At 38.8% G+C, this 12,614-nt stretch overlaps 1 protein-coding gene and 1 non-coding gene across 2 annotated transcripts in view; both read left to right on the forward strand.

Moving 5' to 3' along the window:
• The window catches only part of POU2F1 (POU class 2 homeobox 1), a 214,757-nt gene that overhangs the window by 23,478 nt on the left and 178,665 nt on the right, over nt 1–12,614 (forward strand). The gene's annotated exons all lie outside the window — the stretch shown is intronic.
• TRNAS-GGA (transfer RNA serine (anticodon GGA)) lies at nt 12,390–12,461 on the forward strand. Its single transcript has one exon. It is a non-coding gene; the product is annotated as a tRNA-Ser (tRNA).

Below are 12,614 nucleotides of genomic sequence, written 5' to 3' on the forward strand. Positions count from 1 at the left end.
AGTAATATATTTATGGTGCCTGCTTTTGCACAGGATAAATATTATATCTGTACATTATAGATAAGATTCAGAAAACTGTATCCATTACACATATTTATATGCAAATATATGGGCATATTCTCTTTTTTTCTCTTTCTCCTTAGACTCTCAAAATGAATTCTATGTTTATTTGACTCAGAATCTTGAGGAAGTGTCACTTAGTTGAAGCCGGATCTCTGTTCTTTGGTGCCGCTGTGTAACTGATGTTCGCCTATATCTATGTCCAGCTCTGTTTTACATTTTAACTGCATCGCTATCACATGGTAATTAAGAATAATAGCCCAGAAATCTGGCAAATTGGTTTGAATACATGACCAATAACTTTCTTCCTTCTGCAGATTTCATTTCTTAACTATATATGAGGCATTATTTTAGGCACTGAAGAAAACCTAGATTCTGAGAAATTATCTGTAAATATTCTTCCTCACATAGCTGTGTTTAGAATTAAATGAGATAATGTACATAGATTGCTGAGCGCTTTGCCTGGAAAATGAAATTCATAATTTTTTTTCTTATCCTGGGATCTGTAAAAATTTATATGTTATTTAAATCTTTTGATGACTTTGAACTCTCATAGTAGAAAAGCAAGTATGAATGAGTGCTTACATTTCTAATGTGTCATGCAAAATTACAAATACAGAAAGCGAATTGATTATCCACATTTTAAGACTCCTTTGATTTTTAAAATATTGTCATTAGATATGCCATAAATTGTGGGAGACTAAATAATTTATTCATATTAAAGAAAACAGTAAAGTGAACATGATGTTTACTGTTACATGTAATTTTTATTCTTTGCAAAGTAGATTTTTGCTTAATATTTCTCTTGGTAATCCTTAGACTTTGGATTCCTTGAGGGTTTTGAAAGATTCCAAGTTTTGTTAATTTTAGTACTGATTTTAGCACAGTATTTAGCTCGTAGCAGATACTAAATATATATTTATTGAAGTGTTTTCGTAAATTTAATTCAGGATTGGCAGTTTTCATTTTAATGTGTCTCATGTAATTAGCATCTTGCTCGCTACCACAGGCACACTAGTAGGCCTATGCTAATGCTAAGTCACTTCAGTCGTGTCCGACTCTGTGCGACCCCATAGACGGCAGCCCACCAGGCTCCCCTGTTCCTGGGATTCTCCAGGCAAGAGCACTGGAGTGGGTTGCCATTTCCTTCTCCAATGCATGAAAGTGAAAGTGAAGTCGCTCAGTCGTGTCTAACTCTTAGTGACCCCATGGACTGCAGCCCACCAGGCTCCTCCATCCATGGGATTTTCCAGGCAAGAGTACTGGAGTGGGGTACCACTGCCTTCTCTGACTAGTAGGCCTAATAAACGATAAAGATCTGAGGAGCTGTCACGTAGAAACATTTCTTCTTTTGCTCTCTGCTGTATGTGTCCTTAATAACTGACCCAGAGTAGAGTCTTTCTGTGTCTGCCCATGTTCTGCTCATCCTGGCTCTGAGAATCCTAAGCACTGGACACTGTGAGGCTTGCTGAATTGAAGGGCTGGGCCAGTGTGAGAATATGGGCTCTGGAGATTTGGGATTGGAAATACATTTTAGGTTAGACGATAGCATGTAAAGGAAAAGGAAGAATTTTTGAGAGTCAGAAATTTGAGTGTGGCTTAGCTAGATCCTCTGCTTCAGTCTCTCAAAAGGTCAAGGTGTTGGCCAGAGCTGGGATCTCATCCGAAGGGCCCAGTGGGGGGATGAGCCGCTTCCACAGTCACACACATGGCGGTTGGCTAGACTCAGGTCCTTACTGTCAGACGGATGAGTTGAGGGCCTTGGTTCCATCTAGGCTGTTGGCTGGAGGCTACCCTCAGTTCTTACCCTGTGAGCTTCTCCTCTTGCTTCATCGGCTCAAAAACACAAGAAGAGCTAGAGAGTGCTAGCAGGACAGGAGTTGTTAGAACTCACGGCCTGTGTAATCTAATCACAGAAGCAATCTCATCCTTTTGTAATATTCTGTTTATTACAAGCAAGTCACTTGGTTCAGCCCACACACAAGAGGAGGAGTCTACCCAGGCATGAATACCAAGAGTTGGGAATTCTTGGGGGCCATCTTAAAAATTTGACCACAGGATCTTCAGTAATTTTTAAGTGTATAAAGGGGCCCTGAGACTTAAAAAAAAGAGAGAGAGAACTCCTAATCTACACACCTGTTAAATCGGTGGCATATGCGTGTGGGAAGTAATAGCATCCTTTAAAAAGGCTTTCTTTAGAGTAATACCTTGGGCTGGGAAGTGAAAGTGAAATGAGGAAGAGCTTCTCCTTTCCGTGGACCTCATTTTCTGAAGAAGAGGGTCTTAATATTATTTATTACATAGCTGTTTGTTTTTTTTTAGCAACATCTTTTAGGAAGTAGCACAAACATGATAGAATGAAATAGCAGATGTTAGAAAAATTAAAGTCTCTGAAGCATATCATAGCTGTCATGAGAACACAAAGCACTGTTTTGTCATGGTAATTGCAGCTCCATGAGTAGAAAGAGAGAATGCACTTGACGTCAGATACGTAGGGTGCTTGGTTGATTGAGAGATGTAAGAGTAGCATCTAACTAAATATTTGCACTGTTCTTTATGATATGAGAAGCTTGATTTCTTGGTGAGAATTTTGAAGTTTCCACTACACTTTTGCCACTGTCCACTTCTGTGATGTTACTCTTTTGGAGCTAAAATTTCTTCATCTGTAGAGTGGAGCCATGGATTAGGTGAAGGTTCTATTTGTTTTCACAGTTTTTGAAGTGGTCTGGGTTGGGGTGAGAAGAAAATGAATGACCAGATCTGTGATTAGTGATGACTTATAGGCAGAATTTCAGAAGTAAGTATATGAGGTTTCTTAATGTCTTTTCTACCATCCCTTTATCTTTCCCCACTTGCTTCTCTTTCCTTTTATGAAGAACGCACTCATATGAAGATACTGAGGTTATTAACTTCACTACAGTATTTATTTAAGCATTTTATATTATAACATAGGATTATCAGATGTTGATCACAGGTCCTTGTGTCCAAATATCTTTAGCTTTAATATCTATAGTTTAGAGAAGTCTGGGAAAGAAGAAAAATAGGAACATATTCTTACAAAGCAGAACTTTTCTTTGGGGAATCTTTGTATATATGTTACCCTTTAGGAAGCTCTCAGAACTTGACTGTAAAAGTGAAAGAATTTGCAGTGATAATTTTTTTTTAAATGGTTGTTAAAATGTTTCAGATCAATTCCAATATTGCTTAAAGGCCATTGAATGACCCAAATATTTTCTTAAAAAATGATGATTTTATTGTAAAATTGTTTATATCACATCATTTGATCCAAACAAAAAGTTTTCTTTTCAAACTCATTTAGGGCAAGACAAAATAATTTTTGTGAGTCTAATTTTATTTCTTCTTGCAAGTATAAAAGCATACAAGGTGACTGAGAAGAATGTTGATGTCAGATAAGCCAATATTGATATCAGACTAGCCTGAATATTGTTAATATCCCAAGATTCACATATAAATATAAAGGAGCTGAAAAATTGCAGATAAGCTTGTCTCAGTTTGATCAAGCCTTCAGTGCTAGAAATTTGTCAAGATGAAAATGGATGGCTAGAAGCAGCAGAAATTGCAGATAGCAGTATAGTAGTAACTTGGGAAATGACCGTAATACTAAGTGTCATGTGCCAAAACCGTGTTTAGTGAATTATTCTATTTGCTTATATTTTTGAAATTTAAGGTAAGAAACACAATTGCAGCAAAGAAGTCCTTCTATCAGATTTATTGTTGATGAGATTGTTGTCCATCAGTCAATTTGTATCCTTTTTATGAAGATCCATCTAAGAAATAACTTTTAGATATTAAATGTTTGAAAAAGTTTCGCTTTTATTGAGGAATTGAATGCTGCTGTCCCCTTGCCTCAACCCTCCCAAAGCAAAGTTCAGAACATTTTCTCCTTTGCTTTTAGCTGCTAAGAATTTTAGTGCCAAATTATTCCTCAGTTTAAGAACTTTATATATTTACATTCTAAATTTATGCTTGTTTTATTCTTTTCTTCTTAATTTCCTTTTTTTCTATGTGTCTTGTACTTTTTTCTTCCTCAGAAAGAACTTATGAGATTGTTCTTATGAAATTTTTAATAATAATAAACTGAAAAAATTCTCAGCTTTACTAGTTATCAAAGAAATGCAAATTATAGCAACATTGAGAAGTATTTTAAATCAAGCTATAAGAAATGAAAATATGGTTTTCAGTGCTGATTGACATTGTTGTTGAGTCATATCTGACTCTTTTGGGACCCACCAGGCTCCTCTGTAGATTTCCCAGGCAAAGATGCTGGAGTAGGTTGTCATTTCCTTCTCCAGGGGATCTTCCTGACCTAGGGATTGAACCCATGTCTCTTCAGTCTCCTGCATTGGAGAATTCTTTACCACTGTGCCACCTGGAAGCCCACTGGTTGACATGGATACAGTGAATAGGGCACTATCATATCTATTCAGTTCAGTTCAGTTCAGTTCAGTCGTGTCTGACTCCTTGCAGCCCCGTTGTGTGCTGCAGGGAGGCCTGCAGCACGCCAGGCCTCCCTGTCCATCACCAACTCCCGGAGTTTACTCAAACTCACGTCCATTGAGTTGGTGATGCCATCCAACCATCTCGTCCTCTGTCGTCCCCTTCTCCTCCTGCCCTCAGTCTTTCCCAGCATCCGGGTCTTTTCCAGTGAGTCAGCTCTTAGCATCAGGTGGCCAAAGTATTGGAGTTTCAACTTCACCATCAGTCCTTTCAATGAACACCCAGGGCTGATCTCCTTTAGGATGGACTGGTTGGATCTCCTTGCAGTCCAAGGGACTCTCAAGAGTCTTCTTCAACACCACAGTTCAAAAGCATCAATTCTTGGGTGCTCAGCTTTCTTTATAGTCCAACTCTCACATGCATATGTGACTACTGGAAAAACCATAGCTTTGAGTAGATGGACCTTTGTTGGCAAAGTAATGTCTCTGCTATTTAATATGCTGTCTAGGTCATAACTTTTCTTCCAAAGAGCAGGCGTCTTTTAATTTCATGGATGCAATCACCATCTACAGTGATTTTAGAGCCCAGAAAAATGCAGTCTGCCATTGTTTCCCCATCTGTTTGCTGTGAAGTGATGGGATCGGATGCCATTACCTTAGTTTTCTGAATGTTGAGTTTTAAGCCAACTTTTTCACTCTCCTCTTTCACTTTCATCAAGAGGCTCTTTAGTTCTTCTTCACTTTCTGCCATAAGTGTGGTGTCATCTACATATCTGAGGTTATTGATATTTCTCCCAGCAATCTTGATTCCAGCTGTGCTTCCTCCAGCCCAGTGTGTCTCATGATGGACTCTACTGGTGGAAGTATAAATCTATACTACCTTTCTGGAGAGCCCTAAGACGTCCATAGCTTTTGATCTAATGATTTAAATTCTTGAATATCTCCTAAAGGAGATTGCCTAAATTTGGAAAAAGCTTAATGCCCAAGATGTTTATATCCCCTATTTTAAAAAAGGTGAAATTTAAAAACAACCTAAATGGGTTGTTTGAGTGAGCACGCAAACTGTTGTGTATCTGTCCATGTGATGGAAGGAGTGATAACATTTCTAAAAGTCTTCAAAATAAAATAAAAATGTAGCTAGCTTTAATTGAATGTCTTAACTATGTGCCAGGACTGTACTAAGCACTTTCTCTTTTAATCTTCACAACAACTTTATGAGGGTAGATGTGTGTATTAACTACTGCTTTATAGACAAGGAAACAGGCGTGGGGAGCTGAAATAACTTGCTTGAAATCATCCAACTCCTAACTAAGTGGTAGAACCTGGGTACAAACCCTAGTTTGACTTTTGTAACCTGGTACTTAGAACCACTTCCTGTGCTACCTCTTTAATGAGAAAAGTTGTGGGGAAACATTGGGGTGCATGTATCTTGGTTTACTGAAAACGTAAAATGTGTTTGATAAACAGTGAAATAAGCATAGAAGATAATTTCTATGATTGTTAAGATCTGGAAGGGATTTAAAATCCTAAAGACTCTCCTTCAATAACTTAAAGCGGAGTTAAGTTACTTGACCCAAGGTCTTACAATTGAGAAAGACTCCATACTTTAGATTTCCAAGTAAATTGTGTTTGCTTTTGTTTTTTAAAAATTAAAATGTAATGATTTCTGTATCTCCTGGCAGTATATGGAAGACAGGAAGACCATATCTTTAATTTTTCCTTTGCTTTTTTGTTGATAATTTCTTCTGTTAGATTTTTTTCTGTTTCTCATAGGCTCACAAAAAGGAGGTGTTGTAGATTTAATTAGTTTATAGCTATATAAGGAAATGATGACCGTGTGAGCAAATGATACCTCAGTTTAATGCTAAATGTAATTTTGTAAGTAAATCAGGTTATAAACATTCAATTTTTATTTCTCCCAGTTCATAAAAAAATTTCTCCCAATTTAAAAATAAATTATTGAGGTATAATTGATTTACAGTGTTGTGTCAGTTTCAGGTATACAACAAAGTGAATCTGTTATACACCTGTCCTTTCTTTTTTGATGTCTTTTTTCGTATAGGTCATTACAGAGTATTGAGTAGAGTTCCCTGTGCTATATAGTAGGTCCTTATTAGTTTCTTATATATGTGTCCATCCCAGTCTTCCAATTTATCTCCCCCCCTTACCTGCCGGTAACCATGAGTTTATTTTTTTACCATCTGTAACTGTATTTCTGTTTTGTAGATAATTTATAGACTTTTTTTTTTTTTAAGATTCCACATATAAGCCATAGCATGTATTTGTCTTCTTCTATCTGATTTACTTCACTCAGTATGACAATCTCTAGGTTCATTTGTGTTGCTGCAAATGGCATTATTTTATTTTTGGGGGCCAAGTAACATTCCATTGTGTATTTTTAGCATATCCTTATCCATTCTTCTGTTGATGGACATTTAGGTTGCTTCCATGTCCTGGCTGTTGTAAAGAGTGCTACAGTGAACATTGGGTTGTGTGTATCTTGTTGAATTATGGTTTATCCAGATATATGCCCAGGAGTGGCATTTCTGGATCATATGGCGGCTCTATTTTCAGCTTTTTTAAGGAACCTCCTTACTCTTCTCCATAGTGCTGTACCAATTTACATTCCCACCAACAGTGTAGGAGGGTTCTCTTTTCTCCACATCCTCTCTAGCATTTGTTTGTAGATTTTTTTGATGATGGCCATTCTGGCCATAGTAAGGTGATATCTCATTGTAGTTTTTGATTTGCATTTCTCTAATAATCAGTGATGTAGAGAACCTTTTCATGTGCTTTTTACCATCTGTATGTTGTTGGAGAAATGTCTGTTTAGATCTCCCACCCATATTTTGATTGGGTTGTTTGTTTCTTTTTATTTGAGCTGTATGAGCTGTTTGTATTATTTTTGAGGTTAATCCCTCGTCAGTTTGCAGATATTTTCTCCCATTCTGAGGGTTGTCTTCATTTTGTGTATGGTTTCTTTTAATTTTTCCCCAATTTTAAGACGAGTTTGAATTGGTAAGGGACTGTTAAAAACAGTGCATGTATTTTAATCTTTACCCAAATTTCCTCTTTGCCCCCCCCACTGCCAACTTTCCTCTTTGCCATATCTCTTCCTTTTTCCTTTTTGTTTAAAAATTTCTGAAAATCTTTCATCTCCAGTTGAATTTCAATTTTGAGCTATCTAATACATATTAGCTTCTAACTTCTTAGCAGTTGGAACATTAAATTGTTTATAAGTTCTTTTTTTGGCTTTTATACATGTTTTATATACATATAGTTCAAAAGATGTGCTTCAAAAAGTTAGCTTAAACAAAGAATACAGGTAGAATAATCACCAGTAAGGAGGAAGTATCAATTTCTGGTAATAGAATGACCTGTGGTTTATGGAAAGACCTGTAGTTGAGTCACATATTTTGCTTTACAGAGTGTATAACAAACAGTTTTACTTCTTTTAACCCATTATCAGGTGTTTTTTGGGAAAGGCATAGTTGTATAACTGAATTTAGAAAACATTGCAAGAAATTGTGTGTGATAATTTCGTTGGTGTGTGGTAATTCCTTTGTGTGCAGTGCTTTTTAAGAACTCAGGGTAGGATAGTTAGGTTTTTTAACTTAAGTATTTAACTGAAGCAAATTTATAAATAATAGACTTTTAGTAGATGAACTTGTATGAAACAGTCATTGAAGGCTAATGTTAAATGTTATTTAATATTTATTGTCTAATATACATCAGGCACCATGTCTTACTGATTTACATATATCGCTTATTCTTTACTCTGAACTTCAGTCAGAAAAGATAGCCACCATCCTGCAAGAATTCACAGTTCAGTGGAGGTTATGGAGGGAGGGTAGTATGGGGATAGATGAATCACTTGAAACTTGTAATATCCTGTGATAAATCTGTGAAGGATGTAAACCACCTGGTATGCAGTAGAGAAGAGATTCACTTAAACGCATTGTTTAGGGAGAGTGCGTGTGTGTTCGTCGCTCAGTCGTGTCCAACTCTTTGCGACCCCATGAACTGTAGCCCACCAGGCTCCTCTGTCCAAGAAATTCTCCAGGCAAGAATACTGGAATGGGTTGCCATTCCCTTCTCCAGGGGATATTCCCGCCAGGGATTGAACCCTGGTCTCTTGCATTGCAACAGATTCTTTACTGTCTGAGCCACTGGGGAGAGGGAGAGAAAGTCAGGGAAGACTACCAAAAGAAGACCAGAGCTGAAAGATAAGGAGTTAAGCTGAGGATATGGGGGTGGGCAAGGGGAGTTTAGCATGAACACAAGAGCATCTAAGTAGCATTTTAAGTTTTTAGCCAGAATAATAGCTGATACATGCTTGTATATGTGCCAGTCACTCCAAGAGCTTTGTGTGTTCTGTGTATTAAGTCCTTTAATTCTCACAATGCTATTATGTAGGTACTGTGATTATTCCCATTTTACAGATGAGGCATAGGAAGATGAAATAACCTACCTGGAAAATATCATAACTAGGAAGTGGAAGAGCTTGAATATAAACCCAGGCTGACTAACTTCAGAGTTTGGGCTTTTATTAGTACAAGAAGTTAAACTCTGGGTTGCTTTGGAGGTAAACCCTTTTCACATATCAGCCTTTTCTTTCACCTTGCCCCAGGCTTCTTTGAACATGATGTAAACTGCTGAACTCTCTTCCTTTGCTAGGCACCTTTAACTTCCTCCTCAACCCATTGAAATCTGGGTTCTAAAGAGATACTTATAAGGAAACTTACTGGGTTGTGGAGGACTGGCCTGTAGGGTTGTGCTTCCTATTGTTTTAATTTTTCCGATAGTGCTTGGCAGCCCAAGGTATATGAGCGGAGAAGGCAGTCACATGTAATCCTCCAGGATTGGGGGCTTTGTGGGGATGTACAGTGGAGAAACAAGGAAGCAAGGCAGTGGAGAGTATTGACAAAAAAGTCAGTAATGGATCCCATGGTCTCAGTGGAATTGAGAGAATTGAGTGAATTGATGGCCTAGGGGAAAATGGACACATAAGGGGTCAGGCAGAGTGCCTGAAGAACTATGGATAGAAGTTTGTGACTTTGCACAGAAGGCAGTGGTCAAGACCATCACCAAGAAAAAGAAATGCAAAAAGGCAAAATAGTTGTCTGAGGAGGCCTTAAAATAGCTGAGAAAAGAAGAGAAGCTAAAGGCAAAGGAGAAAAGGAAAGATATACCCATCTGAATACAGAGTTCCAAAGAACAGCAAGTTGAGATAAGAAAGCCTTCCTCAGCGATCAATGCAAAGAAATAGAGGAAAACAACAGAATGGGAAAGACTAGGGATCTCTTCAAGAAAATTAGAGATACCAAGGGGAACATTTCATGTAAAGATGGGCTCAGTAAAGGACAGAAATGGTATGGACCTAATGGAAGCAGAAGATATTAAGAAGAGGTGGCAAGAATACACAGAAGAACTGTACAAAAAAGTCTTCACGACCCAGATAATGTCACCTAGAGCCAGACATCCTGGAATGTGAAGTCAAACGGGCCTTAGGAAGCATCATTATAAACAAAGCTAGTGGAGGTGATAGAAGCCCAGTTGAGCTATTTCAGATCCTAAAAGATGATGCTGTAAAAGTGCTACACTCAATATGCCAGCAAATTTGGAAAACTCAGCAGTGACCACAGGACTAGAAAAGGTCAGTTTTCATTCCAATCCCAAAGAAGGGCAATGCCAAAGACTGTTCAAACTACCGCACAATTGCACTCATCTCACAAGTTAGCAAAGTAATGCTCAAAATTCTCCAAGCCAGGCTTCAACAGTACGTAAACTGAGAACTTCCAGATGTTCAATCTGGATTTAGAAAAGGCTGAGGAACCAGAGATCAAGTTGTCAACATCCGCTGGATCATCGAAAAAGCAAGAGAGTTCAGAAAAACAACCCTTTCTGCTTTATTGACTATACCAAAGCCTTTGACTGTGTGGATCACAACAGACTGGAAAATTCTTCACGAGATGGGAATACCAGACCACCTTACCTGTCTTCTGAGAAATCTGGATGCAGGTCAAGAAGCAACAGTTAGAACGGGGCATGGAACAACAAACTGGTTCCAAATTGGGAAAGGAGTGCGTCAAGGCTGTATATTGTCACCCTGCTTATTTAACTTACATACAGAGTACATCATGCAAAATGCCAGGCTGGATGAAGCAAAAGCTGGAATCAAGATTGCCAGGAAAAATATTAATAACCTCAGATATGCAGATGACACCACCGTTATGGCAGAAAGTGAAGAAGAACTAAAGAGCCTCTTGATGAAAGTGAAAAGGAGAGTGAAAAAGTTGGCTTAAAACTCAGCATTCAGAAAATTAAGATCATGGCATCCAGTCCCATCAATTCATGGCAAATAGATGGGGAAATAATGGAAACAGTGAGAGACTTTTATTTTGGGGGGGCTCCAAAATCACTGCAGATGATGGATGCAGCCATGAAATTAAAAGACGCCTGCTCCTTGGAAGAAAAGCTGTGACCAACCTAGACAGCATATTAAAAAGCAAAGACATTATTTTTCTGACAGAGGTCCGTCTAGTCAAAGCTATGGTTTTTCCAGTAGTCACGTATGGATGTGAGAGTTGGCCTATAAAGAAAGCTGAATGCGGAAGAATCGATGCTTTTGAACTGTGGTGTTGGAGAAGACTCCTGAGAGTCCCCTGAGGTTAGTAAGGAGATCAAATCAATCAATCCTGAAGGAAATCAACCCCGAATATTCATTGGAAGGACTAATACTGAAGCTGAAACTCCCAGTACTTTGTCAACCTGATGCAAAGAGCTGACTCACTGGAAAAGACCCTGATGCTGGGAAAGACTGAAGGCAGGAGAATAAGGGAATAAGAGAGGACGAGATGGTGGAAGGCATCACCGACTTGATGGACATGAGTTTGAGCTAGCTCTGGGAGTTGGTGATGGACAGGGAGGCTTGGTGTGCTGCAGTCCATGGGGTTGCAAAGACTCAGACAGGACTGAGCGAGTGAATTGAACTGAAGGGGTCTGAATGAGTTGGAGAAAATAGGTCTTTAGTGAGAGTAAGGGAGTGAGCAATCCCGAAAGAGTGGGGTTGTGTTGAGAAAGTTTGAAGTGTTAGAGGAGGAGTAGTTCTGGGTGATGATGGGATTCCAGATATGACCTTTGGTGTGAGCGACTGAAAAGAAAAGTGTTAGTCTCTCAGTTGTGTCCAACTCTTTGCGACCCCATGGGCTGTAGACCACCAGGCTTCCTGAAACAAGGATCATTTTGTTAATGTTGAGGAAGCTGATTAATCCAGGGTGAGGTATAATTGACTCAGGGTGAGGATGGGCCTGTGTATTCAGTGGAGCAATGTGATGAGCTGTGAAAAAGAATGAAAGCATAATTTGTAAGGTTGCTCTTTGTCATCGTCTCTGCCCCTCGCTGCCAAATATTCATTAAGCACTGGGAGGGTATGTTTACCCTGGTAATTGACATATTATTCTTGTTTGTGTAGAATAATGCGAAGGCTTCAGTGAAAAGAAGCATTGTTTGTATGATCAGATTCTTGTATGTGTCCTCTTTTTGTCCATCGGCAGATGAATGGATAAGGAAGCTATGGTACATACACACAATGGGATATTACTCAGTATTTTATACTTGAGGCTGTTACCACAGGAACGTAAGGGGGAAAAATGTAATGCAATCTTATTTGAGAGAATTAGTTTTTGTTAGCATTGCCCTGAGAGGATGCTACTTTGGGGCTTAACATTGATGCATACAAGTAACAAAGGTACAGTCTGTTGGTTTTCTATGAATTTAGACATAGCTATTTACTTAGTGGACTCTGAAAGCCTTCTTTGTATCAATAGAGTGGCTCTAAAAATTGGTTTCCAGTAATCCCATCTGTAGGCTTCCCTGGTGGCTCAGAGGTTAAAGCGTCTGCCTGGAATGCGGGAGACCCGGGTTCAATCCCTGGGTTGGGAAGATTCCCTGAAGAAGGAAATGGCACCCCACTCCAGTACTCTTGCCTGAAGAATCCCATGGAGGGAGGAGCCTGGTAGGCTATAGTCCATGGGGTCGCACAGAGTCGGACATGACTGAGCGACTTCACAGATCTCATCTGTGTGCTTCCCAGGT

The sequence above is a fragment of the Bos mutus genome, chromosome 3 (genome assembly GCF_027580195.1).
Source record: "Bos mutus isolate GX-2022 chromosome 3, NWIPB_WYAK_1.1, whole genome shotgun sequence".
In the NCBI taxonomy this organism is placed as follows: Eukaryota; Metazoa; Chordata; class Mammalia; order Artiodactyla; family Bovidae; genus Bos; species Bos mutus.